The 16605-nt window shown below is 41.7% G+C and overlaps 1 protein-coding gene across 1 annotated transcript in view; it reads left to right on the top strand.

Annotated features, from left to right (window-relative positions):
- Positions 1-5134: 5134 nt before the first annotated feature.
- Positions 5135-16605, top strand: part of nlgn2a (neuroligin 2a) — a 151492-nt gene continuing 140021 nt past the window's right edge. The window contains exons 1-2 of the mRNA XM_028429364.1: positions 5135-5268; positions 5385-5488. The gene's annotated coding sequence lies outside the window, so the exon portion shown is untranslated. The remainder of the gene's footprint in view (positions 5269-5384; positions 5489-16605) is intronic.

Genomic DNA, 16605 nt, shown 5'->3' with positions numbered 1-16605 from the left:
ATGTAAAGTTGTATCTTGGCTTAATGAGCGTTTAGGGTGAACCCTCTGGGTTATATTTACCACTCAGTTTTAGTTGACCTTAAATTATCAGTGATACAGTATATCAGCCAATGATTCACTAAGCCTTAAGCCAACAATCCTTGCCCTTTTTCATCTAACAAAAAGTATAAAAGTTGTATTTACTTATCTCCTGATTACAAGTACAACAATCATTATTTATGAACATTTACAAGTGTGTGTAGGTGTAAAATTTATTGCCTGGTTTTCAGCATTTTTAGACTATTAAGAGTCGTTAGAGACCTGAAAATGGAGCTAAAGGAGTTGTAATGTTGCTTAGAGGAATCATGAGTTAAAAAAGGTAAACTCTTTACTGACATGTTGTATCATTTCATATGCAGCAAAGAAATCAAGGTGAGAAGTTGGCCAGAATCTAAAGGAGAAAACAATAAAAAAGGAAGGCAAAAGAGACTATCAAAGTAAATTAGGAAACAGAACAAACAGGTACACAAATAATAATGTTGCTTTGCAAACATCCCCTTTCAGAGTTACAAGGTCACAATATGGCAAGGCTGTCACCTCAGGGTCGCTGGCAACAGTGCTTACAGCATCTACTAATTCTTAAGCTATCATTCTTTCCCACGTTTATCTGACACTGCACCCCCTCTGTAGCTGTTTGTGAATTCCACTCCACAACAATAGTGCTCCAATAAATAACACTGCTCAAATATAAATCCATCTGTATACAGTGATAAGTGAGGGTGTGAGAAACAGAGCACACTGCCAAGAGGTAAAGAGCAGGAGAGGAGGAGGGAGCAAGGTTGGAAGAGCACCAGTTACTGACCTGGAGGGCAGGTGCCTCGTGGCAGACAGAGAGGTAGAAAGTGAAGGGAGAATAAATGTGAAGCTACAAGGAAGTCAGGAGGGATTACCAGTGATGACTTTAGAGGTAAAAGAAGGGGAGGAAATGAGTGTAAAAAGCAGACAGGGTTTAGAGGTTTAAAGGTGTAAGGGTGAGAACATGGAGGACAGGATGAGGGTGAGGAGGGGAGCGGGAGGAAGGTGGGAACTGAGTGAAGGGTAATCACTGCTGCAGGAACAGGAACAGAATGAGCACATTTTATTTAAAGTCTTTATGCCATGTAGTTCTCTGTCTCTCTTGGAAAGCTACTGTCCAACTGTGTTGAAGACCTGTCTCCAGCTCCTGGCATCCTCTGGCTGGAGTTTGTTTTCCTCTACTTTTGCAGGCCTTTTTCCACCCATTGGGAATAATACACTAAATAATACACTATGTATCGTATGTGTGCAAAGGTGAGTCCTCAGAATTACTTAGAAAAGAACAAATAATTATTTTGCTTTTTGTTTGCACTGGGGGGATTTATGGGCATGCTAACTGAGTCAGGTAGCAGGGAACTAAATTAGGCGGAGAGAAAATGGGCTTTCTGCGTATTCTGGGTGTCTGAGACAGAAAGGTTAATGGCTTTATGAGATTGCAATGACATATTATTGCAAACACCTCTGAGCAAACAAATTATTTGATTGTAATATTGCAAAATAGAGCAGTTGTTTCAGCCTGTTGGTAATGGAATATTAAATCCACAGACATGTGTGCATGTGTGTGTGTGATAGAGGTTTACAGTGTCATGGACATGTGTATGAATATGCTTACCATGTACTGTATGCTTTAATTTACATAATCATGTGAAAAATATATCCTATGGAAATTGCTGATTTGATATACTTGAACACAACAAGGAAAAATGAGTCAACAACAATTGATTCAACAAAAATATTAAGAGATGTAATATTCCTCTGTGGATAAAGTAGCTCCACCTCTGGCATGAGCAGCTAGAATTGCCTTCTTTAGCAGAAATAAATTCGTGCAGAGGTTTTGCATAAGTGTCTGACATCAGCTTTCTGAAATGTTATAACACTCCCACCATGCAGATTTCCCTGAGTTGCAAGATATTTAAAGTAAAATGTTCTCTTGCTTGTACTGCCCCTATTAAATTCCCCCACGTCATTTCAGTAGGTTTCAATTGTGAGCTTTGACGCTGCCCTTCCATAAGACCCTATATCTTCTTTTCCTAGCCATTACTTGATAGATTTGTAGCACAATTTTGGACCACAGGTCATCATCTGTCCAAAGCACATTTTTACAAAAGTCTCTGTTACCAGGTGTACAACTCTACTCGTATTCTTTTTAAACCACTGAGGCTTTTTTCCTGCCATGCCTCCACTGCAGGGCAGATTTGTACATTCTCTTTCTCAATACAGATACATGCTCTTTCACACTAGCAGCCCCACAATTACCTTCAGACACAGTAAAGAAGTTGCAGACTTCTTCCTATCATGTATCTTAAATAAATCAACCTCTCAAGTAGGTTCTAATCATTGGGAAATATCCTGGGAACCTTATTAACACTTTATTTAAATGATTTCAATGTGATAAATTCAGACATATAGTTTATTTTCCACATGATGGGTCTTCTTATTTGTTTACATTCTGAAACTGATTGCAAAATGTCTGTTTTATTTGTATATCTTTAATCAAAACTTTCCATGTGATGGTCTTTCTTATTTTTGCTAAATATCTCAAAAGAATACTGAAAATAACAGAAATTTTAAAGGAAGGAAATCTAAAAATTTAGAATTTTGAGGGAAAGAGTCTTAATTTAAAATGTTTACAGTCTACTTTAACCCTGTCTATGTACATGCAAGTGCCATAGTATGATGATATTATTGTTCCCTAGTTTGCAACCTTTCCATTATAGAACTGTCCTATTATATAAAATCTTGTCCCAGTAACACAGACTGAGGTGGCTGTGTGTATGGGACATAGGACTTCTGGGCCTTTTTAATGGGGCTATTTGACTGGTCGGTTATGTCTAGAATTGCAATAATCAAATGCAATGGTGCGCCTGAGGAAAGAGAACAAACAGAAGCACCATATGTGGAGATAACCACGGGGCCCCAACATGGCAAATTGACCTCCAGCTTGACACACAACTTTAAGTGTATGTGGTCAGATATAGTGTGTGATTTTCTGTGTTAAAAGAGAACAAATGGGACTGTGTCATCATACTACATGTGTTCACTATGTAGTCCATCAGTGACAAACCACCAAGAGATGTGTGAAAAAGGCAGTGAGGTTGAAAGTGTGTGTGTCTGTGTGTAAATGTGTATATCTTGATGTGGGCTCAGCTGTCAGGTCTCCCTGGTGGACCATTACCCCTGATGGCTGGCTTGGGTCTATCAAGTGTAGGATATCAACATCACCTCTGTACATGCAGACACACACGGACATGCAGGTCCTCTATCTCCTCACCTTGACCTGATGGGCTATCACTGGGGAAATGTACATTCACTAGCAAAGACAATTTGTCCAGATAGCTTGAGATCGTAGACCCATAGCAGCCTCCTGCCTCCTCCCCTTTTGCCTCTTATGTGTCCCTCAGGTTGTTTAAGGTGTGCAAAGGTAAAATGCAAGACGGGGCTGACACAGTGTTTTGGCTGATTGACGACAGCCCGGCTTCCCATAAGGGGCAAGCGGAGAAGCATCCCGTTCGTTTGCCTGGGGTTTATACGAAGAAAAAAGTGTACATTGATGCTTGGTGTTAGGCACTAAATCTTCACTTAGATGAGATCTGGATGCTGCCTGGGAGCAAATGTATGTCATTTATAGATATGGGTGGCACTCATTATACTTAAGCTTAAGTGACTGCAGATATAGCATCCAGTGAAAGTTTGTGGTGGAGACTTTTTATTTTTGCGAGCTGGGAATTCCTGGCTCACTGGCTGTGAATACATGGCTGCGCGATGGGAGAGTGATTGAGGCAGATGTTTGGCTGTGTTATGACCCTGGTAATAAGACAGACATGTGGCTGTGTTGCGTCCAGTGGAGCAGGTGCTGCCGCCACACTGCCATTACTGTCTGCACTGATGAGATCGGGGACTCGGCAGAGCTGGGTGTTAGATGGTTATTATCCCTTAAAGTAAAATATAAAAATAAATAATGGCGCAAGCTGGCGAAGTTAGCAACCCACCACAAAAAAAGCGGTGTAATATTTCAAAGGGGAGTGATTAGTGAGTGTATATCCAACATATTATAGCTTTTTATCTTCATAAAATTCCTTTAATGCCTCATTTGGCACTCAAAATGCTGATGTGATATTATTTATCCCTCACAGATTAACATGAGTAGCCTGCTATTGGGAAAAAAGCCAGGCCGAAAGAGAGAATTGCACGTGTTGAATGCAGATAGATGCATGATGGACAAGAGAAAAAATACTAAAGAGGATGTGAGGAAAAAAAGGGCTAGTATCCCTTTAACGTCCTCTGACGTCATACTGATGCAGATCTGCCCGGCTGGATGCGAGCAGAGGATGAAGAGGAGAGGAGGAGGAAAGGGATGCTGAAAAATGAAACTCCTCAGCACTAATTTTTCAGTCCTCTGCAGGAGAAGTAGGAGAGAAACCCTGTGCGGCAAAGTGTGCAGAAAAGCGCCCTTTTGCAGCTTGCGTGGACTTAAGTAATGTCTGGACGTCACAAACTACACATTTTAATAGAAAAGCGACCATATTGAGGTCAGAGGAAAGCGTTGCCAGGGCGACCGGCTTGCCAGGGAGGGCACTGCGGCGCGCGTCACACGCCCGGGACGAGCGTGCGTGCGCGTGCGTGCGCCTGTAGAGCCGAGGCGGTCACGGCATCCACCACAGCGGCGACAGCGGCAGAGGCAGCATCTTCTCTCACAAGACTACCGGAGCACCGTGCACTGTGTGTCCGCCCGTCACCGTGGACAAGCTACAGCAAGCGGAAGCTTGCACTGTGACCTGTGACGCTTATACGTGCTCGGTGCTCTCTTTGAGGGGATTTATTGTGGATTTATCGACGACGTCCAAAAGAAAAAAACTGAGTAGACCATTGGTCAACACAGGTGACACTTCCCGGTTGCTAAAATCTGAGCCGTGACCACCGAAGACACGTTTCGGTTATTTGAGGGTTATTTTGTTAAAAGGCCTCGATAAAAACAGACATTCTTCTTGTGGCAAACCAGACTGTCAGCCGAGAAATTCATTAATTTACCACCGTGCTGGAGGAGACGGGGACCGTGCTCGGATGGGGCATTCATAGCCCGCTCTGTGGAGCTGTTTGCGGTGTGTATGCAGTGAAGCGACTGTATTGTTTATTTTTTTTTTTTTAGACTCCACTTTGTCACTGTCTCCAGCCATGAAGTCCCACCTGCCGGGCCGATTGGATTGAACTGTCGAGGTAGCATTTAACAAGCTATATTATAAAGTTATATATGTTTTTTTTTGTATAATTTATTTGTTAGAAACACGCGCACGTTTTTTCTTCGTTGACTTTTTTGTTTTTATCGGCGGTAGGTTTAGTGAAGAGGAGGAGGAGGAGGAGGACAAAAAAATTTCAGGAAGGAAACATCCGTGGGAATCTGGCACCCTACCGTCACCCGTGGATCACAGATTAACAGGTAGGCTGAATTTTTACACGGTCTCTGCCCAATTTAACAGGGGAGATAATTCCCACTGAAAACGTTGATTATTTCCTTCACTTTGCATTATATTAGCATTTTGATCATTTATTTTATTTACATGCCAATGGCCTTTCTTTAAAAAAACTAACGTATGTTCATGCTGTCACCACTAAAAATGCTGTGTGATGATTTGTGTATGTATCCTGTAAAGGTGAATGGGTCTTCTCCTTAATAACACATATATATATCAGAGAACATGTATCCACTGTGACATTAATGAGAACCTGCACTCAGAGCTCCTCTGCTGGAATAAGAAACAGAGACTGCTATTCAGGCAGGCTGAGCTCATTTCTGTGTCCTCATAATGTGCAGGATTTTGCTCTTGATGTTTTACATCTTCTCTCTTTTTTCCTGGATCTTTGTGGGCAACATGTGGGCCGTTGGTAATTTCTCTTAATTGTGCATGGTCTGGAAGAAGATTAAATCAGAATGCGAGGGACACTTCGCAAGAAAACCATGATGTGGTGCAGACTGACACTCACAAAAGTCTTCCTTCAACAGTTGAATCATACTTCAAGTTAATATGAGTGTCCTTTTCATGCAGGCTTTATACGCCAAAGACCCCAGGAAACGCCACGGACATGAGAACATATTCCCCCTAAATGATCCCCTCCACACACACACACACACACACACACACAGAAAAAAATGCACATACACATCACAAAGAATGGGGCGCATTTATATGCTGTGGCGGGTGTTGTGGGGCATTCGGATCAGCAAGGCTTGCTAGATGATAGAATTCAGCAGGGACAAGAAGACCTCTGTTCTTATCTGCAGCAGTGACGAGAAAGGGAAGGCAGCTCTGCTCATCTCAGCTTCTCTTTTTGGTTTAAAGGCAGCCTGCCTGCCCTACATAGCAGATAGGGACGTCTCCTTCCTCTGTGGGGAGAAAGCATTTTAATGGAGGGAAAAATGTGCGACTGTCCTTGTGCTAAATAGATGTTGTCACAGAGGAGTTGTTATTTATCTCATGGGAAACTTTGAAGACCTGTGGAGAGATGTTTGAAGGGGATAAAGGTGGCATGCTAATGCACTCTGTTGAGGGATTGCAGAGAGACATTGTTTCCCCAGTCCAAGAAAAGGTGTAGGGAGGCCTGTATGCAGCACTTTAATGCATGAAAGAATTTATTCAATTTGTGTCTCTCTGTGTATCCCAATCAAATGGATGCAAGGCCCATGAAACCATTTCTCTATGCCTCCCGGGCAAGGTGCAGCAAAGCTAGAGGCAGATGGTACAGGAGGGTTCAAAGCATGTCCGCTGGGTTAGATTGATGTCTCCTAGCGCGGGTCGCCAAGCAGTCAACAGATGCAGTCTGGTGTTGTGACAGGGTGGGATGAAATGGCCATCACCACCCCACAAAAACACACTTTCACAGTCCTTAGAAGCCATTACCTGTCACTTTTACCATTGCTAATTCTGTTGTTCACTATTTATTTTTACTACAGACAAATCAGTGACAGCAGGCCTCCCTGGGCTAGGATGTTTGCTGCTGCTAATTTTAGGTGAGAGATGTCATCTGTGTAAAAAGTCTTCAGGATTATGACAGCTAACATGTTGACTGGAGAACTGGAGACTTATCTGATGAAATTAAATGTTTGTTTAGCAAATGAATTAGTAAAGCCAAATCTGGCTAAACACATGAGCGCTCAGGGAGGTGCTGTTGTTCGTATCTCCCGTCTGTTAGAGGAAGGGAACTATGTGTGTCAGTCACAGAAAGGTATTTTCAGGACTGCTGGCAGAATTTTAATTTCCCTAACAGTGTGAATTCATCTCATACTTTTCAGCTAAATTGAGGGTTTTTTCACAATGTCAAACTGTACAGTTAGCAGTGTATAGTTGACAGAATATTGAATAATTGTTGGAGCCTGTTTGCACATTTAGGAGATCTGTGACTGGGAGCAATGTGTGAGACAGACACACACTTAGTGAACAACTTATTTATGGAAGTGACAGAGAAATATGGCTCAGTGGGACTACTTGGGCTGAAAGTGGATGCTCAGTGTTTCTGCAGATTATTCGGGGTGTCATCCTGGATTTGGTATTTAGGAAAAATAGGATATTTACAACAGCATGGTAAAAATACACATTTATTATATCTATCCGGGTCTCTTAAATCATCGTTTTTGTTTTCGCTTTGTCGTAGTTGGTGATCACTTTGCATTTACACCTTTACATCATGTTATTTTAACGAAACTGAAAGGATTATGTTCGAGCTAATAAACGTTACATGATGATGGAGGAGCTTGTGGTTAGATTGAATTATTCAAATTTAACATGCATAGGAAAAAATGCAAAATACCACTGTGTAGTCAAATCACAGTTGTTGATGTCTGCCCTGCTATAACATGGAGTTACATTTCTGGAACAACACACGACAGGCTTGATGCATTGCTTAAGTATAACTTGAGCTTCTTGCATGCTTGTGAGGAATGGTTGATATTGATTAGTCAGTTGTGGTGATCAGCTATTTCTGAAGAGAAAACAAATGCTATGTTGATTTGACTGCTGCTGTGAATGCTGTTCTAATCGCATATATTCAACGCTTTGTAGATTATTCATGTTATTATTAAGGAAATGAATTAAAAATAACTTACAATAACCTACTGTACATCACTTAAATAGCTAGCAAGTAGCACATAATTCTTTCTGAGTCCATGAAGAAGAAGATTGAAACACTCCAACAAGTTGCATGTAATACGGATGAACAAGGCGGCAGTTCTGATGGCCCCACTGCTGTTTCTGCTAAACTCATCCACCTGCTTTTCTGTCTGAATCTCCACAACTGATGCTCTTTAAATCAAAGTGTGATGATTAATTGCTGCTCATGGGGGAGTATGCTTCTCCTCTTTTGAGGACAATCATCACACAGTCAATTGTGTGTGTGTTGTCATGTCATGCTCTTCACCTTGTTCCATTAAATTCATTTTAGACTTCCTTCTTACCAAAGACAGTATGCTTTTGTAATCCCATATACTCTGCATGGCTTTCTCATTGCTTTTATTCCTCATTGATGTATTCATTTGTTTCTTCTTCTCTATCCGTTTGTGGCAGACTCATTCATTTGGTTCAAAGGGAGCTTGGCTGTTTTTGCAAAGGAGAGTGTGTCGTTGCTATGGCAGCATCTTTTTAGAAGGATAAGCTCTGCAAAGATTTTAAACCTAAAGATTTTGTTGTTGTTGTTTGCTTCAGCATGTGTCCATGTATATTTTGCTTGTGGAATTATTTAAAAATAACTGACATCATCACATCGGCTGCTGCAGTGCCCAAACCGCTGGAGGCTGCACTTTTTATTCCGTGATAAAGCCCAGTAAACAATGTTCTCTGGTGCTGTGCAGAATCTTGACATGAAATCATTATGAACAAATAGTTTATTACATTTAAAATGGCCAAGCCTAACCATTAGCATTGTCTAGTTTTTGTAGCTGGGGAGAAAATGTGTAGGTATTTTTTGATCTAACCCTTTTTGTTTTGTTTATTACATTTTGATGAAGATTCTCATTCATTCAGGTCATTTTCATTCAGAAGGTTGAAGCAAGGCATCTGGACTCTACAAGTCAAGATGCCTTGCTTCAACCTTCTGAATAAAAACATAATATTGTTCTCTGCTGCAAGAACTTCCGTCCTCCTACTCAAGACTGTCAGTGTTTTTGTCTTGTTGTGAATGCTAGTATCTCTCTTCTTTGTCTGAGGCTGAATCAGATCTTTGCACTCTAGGGTGCAGGATGAAGATGAGAATGTCTTTCTCACTTACAGTTTCTTCTGTTTGTCTTCAAACCTTCATGTCATCCATCAACTCAAGACGTATGGCAGCGTATCGACCTCAGTGGGCTCGTTAAGGTTGTGTCAGGGTTGATGGCTCTCTGACACATTTCTTGATCGAAACCAGATCTTGGCTTCACGTGTCTCCAGCCAATAGCAGCAGCAACCTTCACACCAACACTCCTCAGAGCCCTTGCTAGAACCAGGCTGACCACCAGCCAAGATCAATGAACATTTACTTCCTCTTCAGAGAGATAAAAGCCAAAAAAAGTGACAGAGACTGTGAGAAACGACCCAGAAAACCCAACAGCCAGTTCAGGACTGCTTGGATACAGCTGCCTCTTAAAATAGAAAACCTGCACAGATTAAAAGCTCTGTTGAGTTTTGAACAAATAATTCCATGCATAATAGAGGTGCAAAGCTACAATGGGATTTCATGCTTCTGGGTTGAGGCCTGAATAGAAAGCATGATACAGATTTGATGGAATCAACTGCAGTGCAGTCAGCAACAGCTGGGATTAAATACATCCTGCTTTCTGGCCAATCAGACTGACTGACAGTAGGAATCCATGTTGCTCTGAGCAGTGCGGCTCATCCCTCTGGCAAAGCTGCACGCCTTTCCTGCTGCATCCATGGGAATTCTACCTGTGTGCTTCTTTTTTCGTCCTTAATACCCATCTGCAATCCTTTCCATGAATTTTTATACACAAATCTCACAACAACATAACTTTGGAGATTAAAGGGTTTTTTTAAAAAATCCCTTACGTTATTTACTATAGCCAGTACTGTCTCTCGTGCATGCAGACAGGACTGCAGTACATCAAACCATGGGTTGCTGTCGATGGCATCATGGAAGAAAAAAAATTGACAGCATCCCAAGGTCAGGAGTAGCCACATCCTTGCGAGTATTCAATAGTAAACCCTTAGCATCGCAAACAAGCTCTGGGTCAACAGGCAGGTGGAGACAGGCAGGTAGGCAGGCTGCTATCTTGCCCTATTGTCCCAGACACATACAGAGAGAGAAGTGTGCTTTGAAAGACAAGTGACCACAGACCCCCCCCCAAAAAAGGAAAGAAAGAGACAAAAAGGAGGGTGAAAAAAAGCACACTGTGAAGCAACTTACTGTACAGCATGCAGAAATATGAGGGGGTGCCACAACATTACAACAGCACCATTTCTATTTTGCACTCTTAACATCTGCTATATGCTATCTCTTCCCTGCTGTTGCAAACACATTAGTATGGGTTGACACACCAACACATATATTAGCTCGAGCTGTCAGTCGAAGCCTTAACAACTAGCCAGAGAAGGACCAGTTGAATGGTAATGCTGGCAAAGCAAGCAGTAGTCACTGCTGTGTTGGCCAACATGTTGAAGTGTTATCACTGTGTCTGCACTGTATAATGATGTGGGTTGTTATAAAAGACACATATTTCCCTCTTGAGCTGACACACACATACACGCTGAGCACAGGTCTCAGCCAGTCAAACATAATGAGCCACCATGGCAGTATAGCCAGTGGCTGTCCCGCAGTACAGGCTAGGCCGTTACCCTTTTGATGTCCATCTGTTGACATAAGTGATGGTGGATTGCAGTGGTTGGGTTCGAGGCATGGCCAGAGCTGCTAGCTAATGGCAGCACTTGAGGATGCAGAGATACCGGTCTCTGCTGTCCATCTCCCACAGGGTACTGCTACTGTTTGGAGTGCTGCCCAGAGGAGCACAGGATAGACTGCACCACAGTCCTCTACTCTTGAGACGTTTATTGTTTAAGCATGGATGTGTCTGGGTGCACGCAAGCATGTGTAACATGTCGCATTTTAGACCTCACCTTAAGAACTGAGCCATCCTTCTTTAAACAGAGCATTCATTGCTGTCTAGTTGCAGTTGATGCATTGTTAGGCTCCTGGGCTTTAGCTGTCCTGATGGCAGATACTAATGAAAAGAATAAGCCTGTTCTTACATGGTGAATTAGGATGTCTCTTACTTGACAGCCTCTTGCTAGGTTGTGTTTATGTGTGTGTGTCCTGGTTATGAGCAAAAAGTAAAGGCAAGACATTGATGAATGAGCACCAGAATGGCAGTGTTACACTTTCGCACTCAATGATGCAGAGCAGGCAATGATCATCACAGTTATTGTCACAATCAGCAAAGCAAACACTAACCCTCAGGATGAATAGACACGCACACAATGGTTTTGCAGACGCCTTAAAACCTTTGGCACGCCTTTCTTTATTTTGCTCTAATATTTAAGGATACAGCATGTGTATCCTCCATCCTTCATCGAAAACAATGCATGTTGGTTGAATCATTCATCTGTGGCTTCTTCACACTGTCTCTCAAGGCTGAAACAATTCCTCTTCTGACAAATGGTAGCAGGAAATAGGGGCTAAACTTCAATCTGTGTGGATCACTCCTGGCCCAAACACCCTGCATGGGCAGATTCACGCAGACTATATTTTCACAGGTAGCAGCTCACAGCCCCACGAACATAAATGTCAGTGTTCTGACTCTTCCAAACTTTATTGAGTGCACTTATCTGCTACCCTCAGGCTACAGTATCTTGGTGAAAATGACTCTTGTTCCCTGTGCAGTGCCCTTCAAATGTCCCCCCTCCCCCCTGACTGCCTCAAATTCACCCAAAGACAGAATAAATGTGCACAGAACATACTTGCAGGTTTTCTAGCACCAGTTTAGAAATGGAATATAAAGGTGTGAAGGTAGAAGAAGAAGGATATGGTCTTGTCATTTTAATTAGCCAGGGTAAGGGTTACCTTGATCACATGCTGGCGCTAACATCTAATGAGTGCTGAGATTGCTTTGGAGGGATGTAGCTTTCACATGACAGAATGGAATATGGTGGAATGGTTGCCATTAAGCCAAAGACCTAGGAAAGAAAGCAACCACAGTTCCCTTGGCACCCACATGAAACAATCTCTTTCCATTTGGGTTTAAACTCCAGGGACTTGGAAGCAAGAAGGGGAATAGGCTGTCGACTGAGAAGCCTGCAAGTCAGCAGGATTTCCTTGCCTTTCTTTTTAACTGCCAATTTCTACCTCTCTCCTCTTTTGTGGGAAATAAACACATTTATAAGGATCTTTTCTCTCGAGGATATGCTTTACATTATAAAACAGAACTGGTGTAATTGTGCATATTGTGTAAATACAGTTGATCTTTCTGCACTTGACACATGTATTCCCCCTATCGAGATTTTGTTGGCAAGTGAATATCTGAATTGATTTTCCAAAGGTCTCTGTAAGACTGAAACATAGATTGTGTTCTTGACATCTTATTTTGTAAGACCTTGACAAATCTGAAGAGGTGGGGTTGTATTGATTCCAGTAGGTAAGCCAATTGTTCATGATGATCACTAATATGAAGACATTTCAATCAGAGAATGCTTGGATCGTCCCAGTCAATTTAGTTAAGTACATGAGAGAATTTGTACTTCTCATCCTTTTAAATTTTCATTTGCTAACATTGGCCTACCTTTCCTGTTGTCACCCCCCTAACCTCTACCCATTTGGCCTTTCATCCCCCTTTGTTCTTTGCCACTGGTTACTCAGGCCCCTGCCCTCTTCTCTCTCCACTTAATTAACCCATTGATTAGGACACTCATAAATTAGTCCTCTGGAGAGGCCCTCATAGAGCACTCTAGCCTTTCTCTAACACCCCTCACCCTTTCATTGGCCACATTGTTATCACAGAGGTCCCTTAGCTACTCTAAGCTGGAGTCCTGTCGTCATCTGAAGCCAAATGCATTTTTCATACTATCAGTCGATTCAGTTCCTCATAGATTTCTAGCAAGGTTGCAAAGGAAAGGAGGAATTTAGGCAAGAGCAGATCAGCGAATGGGGTTTAGGTCATTTAGTTCAATTCATTACATTTAACCATTAAATGGCAGTCCCCTTGTGTCTGTAAATATTTCCCTCTTCCTTCCTTCCATGTTTTTTTTTGCTCTCTGTCTGACCTGAGCAGGGTGTTGGGGGCCTACACAGAGATTTGCCCAATTAGGAGGAGCTCAGAGATCATTATGGAGGGAGGCCGCTCTAACACTTCCTCCTCAACATCCTCTTCGTCTCTGTTTCCTGTTTGCATTGCCTGTTAACTAGGTCTGCTTTCCTTATTCTATATCACAACCTCTCTGCTTAGCCTCTTCATTCCTTTCAGTACCACCCCCCCCCCTCAATTTCCTGTCAGCATCCTTTCAACAATCCGTGCTGGACTAAATTAAATCCTCTTTAACTTTAAGTATGCATTATATCCGTTAACAGCACAAGTGCTTTTTGTTTTTGTCAAAACCAATGTTTTCACATCATACCTTCCTCACAGTTACAAAAGGGTCCTTGTGTGCAACCACTTACAAAAGTGACATTTGCACTTGTGTCCTGCTGTGTTTTTAGGTTATTATTTTTTTTTATCTATAATGCATTTTCTTCCTGAGAAACCTGAGTGTATACTATGATGATGTCATTTTTTTCATTTCCCCACCCTTTAGAAACACTAGAAACACTGCAGATGTTCAGATCTAGAATTGAGAGTCAGACCATCTGACCTTACATAGGTAAGAGTAACACTGTACATTTAAGTGAAGAAAATGTGTAAGATATGGTCCAATACAGGGTGGGCAGATAATTTGATTTAAAGGCCACCTCACTGCTACATGATTCATTCATATCCTGAGGTCACCTGCTAGGCGCATAGCCAGGGATGAGAATTTTCACTGAGGCAGAAGCTATGTGTGCACTTGTGGAAGTCAGTTAAATATAGAATGCTTTGGCAAACTACAGAAGGGAATGTATATAGAAGTGAAATATTTTCTCTAACAAATGTAGCGACAAGAACTTTGTCACAATTAAACTCTCTTGGGGTGGAACCTACTTGGCGCAGAGAAAATACTCTTACCTTCCACCACAGTGAGGTGGGTTTGCTCTGTGGCTTTTAAGCAAGGCTGTGTGCTCTATCAACACTTTTGGCAGATAACAATTGGAATGGAAGCTACTCAGGCGTTGTGTTTTTGCTGCACAACAGTAGCAGCTCTACAAAGGCCTTTGATGGAAAGAGACAGGACCTTGGAGTGTCTATTCTGAGAGCGTTACATCCACTGGTGAAAAGACTAAAGGCAGTGGCAAGTGACAATTCTAGATAAGATTGGAAATATGAAGAAAAATAAGCTGTTACGCAACCATCTGCATGTTCATTGTGCTTGATATTCTTTGCAACCTTGACAAGTTGTACATGTTTCTGGTAGGGAAGCTCTTTCAATTGTAATAAAAACACATGGAAGTGAGCACCATCCCCTGTGGCCTTCTGCAAATAAAAAAGAGGCAAAGACAGTGAAGATTCAAAGGTACAGAATGCCTGCAGGGCTAAGAGGAGCTGAGCATGCCCAGGGGTGTGATGAATGGATCCCTTTCTACTCATGTGGTGGCCTACTGTTGCTAAGGCTTGAAGGAAGAGATTCATTATTGCCATGCATGGCAAGACATTATTGCCATGCGTGACTTGAGAGAGCCAACTTATGGATTCACTTTCTAAAATCTCTCTGCATAACAATGCAATGCAATTCTGGCTAGAAGGACTGACTTTTTACGCAATTTCCCCATTGTGGGACAAATAAAGGAGTATGTTTTGGCAATAATCTGATCTGTCAAGTGTCCTCTCTACATTGTGAGTCTTTTTTGTACAACAGTTTTAATGCTATTCCATTTACCTTTGTCTAAACAAGACTTCAAGGTCAGTCACGACAGGCAGGGATTTACAGTCAGACCTGAGCAGAGAACAAGTTAAACATTGTGGTTTTACGCATTAGAGTAAAACAGTTCCCAAGGGTTCTAAATATCAAGGTCAGTGATAACACTATCACGTAGGGTTTGTTGGGGGGAAAAGGGAGGAGGAGAAATGTGCAGTGTTAAAGCCCAATCCAGCTCTATCCCTGGAGTGACAGAGTCTACAGATATTAGATATTGGTAAGCATACCTGTCAGTATGTTTATATGTTCTACCATATAAATAATCTTAGTCACAGTTATTATTTACCAGCACCGTGTGAATAATCTCAAGTCTATTTGCAGTCACTGTTTGAATCCGCATTGACTTGAGGATACTCCAGTTCTACTGGCACATCTACTGTGTGCCTCCTAAACCATTTGGGGCAAGATGTTAGCTTTGACTTTCCCCTATTTAAACATAGTTTCATTAGTCTAACACTGTTTAATTAAATAGCCTTTGTAATAGGCTTGAATGCACCCAGAAAGCATGGCATTATTGCAGGTCAGTGCCTCTAAGGATGCTTCCTACAGATGGAGTGGGAGAGAGCATGCAGGATGGAAGAGGATATTGACTGCTGTTAAATTTGCACTGAAGAGGGATTCATAAGCCTAAAGTTCTCAATTTTCCATACCCTCAGTTATGGTCATGAAATTAGTGTGACCAAAAGAACAAGATCAAAAATAAATGTTATCATGATGTGCTGTAATCACACATATTTCTCTTTATTGACTTGTTGTAGGCGCAGAGGTGGGGGCAGTCATGCAATTCTCACAGCTGTATTTCTGTGAGTACAAAATGAGTCAAGCCAATGTAGCTGAATGGCTGTGTGTACAGAACTTTGCCAGATGATCATCTTAGTGAAAACAAAGATACACAGTCCCACCCAGGCAGTCTGCTGGAGTGTAGTCCAATTATTTTAAATGGAGAAAACATCAGAATGGACGGGCTGGCTGGGGTTTGTTTTTAGCTTTTAACTGAGCACAGACAGCTCACTTTCTCTTCCTAGGCCCTGCTGATAAGTAGAGCATGTAGCTCATCCAGCAGATCATCATATATCTTACATCTTCATACCGCTTATAGATTAACTCTAAAATTTCTTCTTTGTCTCTTGTTGGAAAGACGGGCAGACTAGATGCTGCATTGGCTCACTACAACTTGTGGTACAGAGTGGCAATTCACAATCATACAGGCTCGCTGGTTAGCGTGCTAAATTTAATTGATATGTCATAAACAGTTACAATGCATAGAGGTCTGAGGCACAATGGTGTAGCTGTCATGTCTTGCTGTGGCTAGAGTACAACATTTTAGAATGTTTTAAACTTTGATAAAAGTGGATTTATTACATATTCTACTTTTAAATGTGTAATTATTAGCTGGCTAATAGCTAAAGCTCATGACAACTCTGAAAATCTTGGGTTGGAGGCAGTTAATGAATAATGATCCTTTAAAATTTTTATTAATAAGAATATATTAACTGACAAAGAGTTAAATTGGAAGAACATTTTTTTGTACCACTGAATA

Source organism: Parambassis ranga, chromosome 18 (genome assembly GCF_900634625.1).
Source record: "Parambassis ranga chromosome 18, fParRan2.1, whole genome shotgun sequence".
Lineage (NCBI taxonomy): Eukaryota > Metazoa > Chordata > Actinopteri > Ambassidae > Parambassis > Parambassis ranga.
The sequence above is the reverse complement of the archived record's forward strand: the minus strand, read 5'-3'. Positions and strand labels throughout refer to the sequence as shown.